This window comes from Macrotis lagotis, chromosome 3, assembly GCF_037893015.1.
Source record: "Macrotis lagotis isolate mMagLag1 chromosome 3, bilby.v1.9.chrom.fasta, whole genome shotgun sequence".
NCBI classification, from domain to species: domain Eukaryota; kingdom Metazoa; phylum Chordata; class Mammalia; order Peramelemorphia; family Peramelidae; genus Macrotis; species Macrotis lagotis.
Window position 1 is genome coordinate 297,219,332 of NC_133660.1, and position 1,251 is coordinate 297,220,582.

The following is a 1,251-nucleotide window of genomic DNA, read 5'->3' on the forward strand; positions in this document are numbered from 1 at the left end:
GAGTATATTTTAACAAAAGGTTTATAAGTTTACAACAGGGTTAAAACAATAGAAGTATAAAAATACGGACTATAATAGGAGAAGGATAGGCAGTAGTGGACAAATAATATCAGTTGAAGATGCACAATGACCTAATAAAGGAGAGGGAAAGAAAGGATTGTGTGAACACTGAACAAAACTACTCAATAGATTTGACCCAGATAGTGAATATAACACATTCCCAATTGGGTTTAAGAGTCTATCCTGGGGCAGCTAGGTGATGCAGGAGATAGAGCATTGGCGCTGTAGTCAGGAGCACCTGAGTTCAAATGTGACCTCAGAAGGGGAAAGGGTAAGAAATGACTGATAAAAGGAAAGGTGAATTTAAAGGTAACAGCAAAATCAAAGTTACATTTTAAAATAAAAGTTATAAGGAAAAGGGAGCAAAACATTATTTAGAAGGAATAGGAGGACAGGAAAGAAGAAAGTATAAACAAGAAAAGATATCGTTGAAATGCAGTGAGTAATCATAATTCTAAATTGTGAATGTAATGAGTTTTCCCATAAAATATAAGTATACAGCAGAAGGAATAAAAAACCAGAATCCTACAATGTTTACAAGAAGCACATTTGAAGCATAGAGATATAAATAGGGTAGAATTAAAAGGTTTGAGGAAAATATATTATGTTTTAGCCAAAGTAAAAAGAATAGGGCTAGCAATTCTGATCTCAGACAAAGAAAAACAAAAAAAAAATAGATCTCATTAAAAAGGAAAAGGAAACTACATCTTAAAAGGTACCATAGGCAATAGTTTTATCATAATCAAACATATGTACCAAAGGTATAGTTTCCAAATTTTTTTCAGGAGAAGCTGCATGAATTACAAGGAGACATAGGCAGCAAAAGTTTAATAGTGAGGTGCCTCAACCTCCCCCTATCAGAATTAGATAAATCAAATCAATAAATTAACAAGAAGGAAGTTAAAAGGGAAAGAAAATGTTAGAAAATAGGACAGAACTCTAAAGAAAGCTGAATGGGAATAAAAATGAATAGGCCTTTTTACCTGCAGTGCTTGTCACAAACCAAAATTGCCCCAAATTCTAAGGCATAGTAATCTCAAATGCTAAAAATCAGAAATAATGAATGCACGGTTTTCTGATCATGATGCAATAAAAATTTCATGTAATAAATGGTCAGTGTCTGAGGCTGGATTTGAACTCAGGTACTCCAGTCTCCAGAACCCGTGCTCTTTCCACTGCTCTACCTAGCCA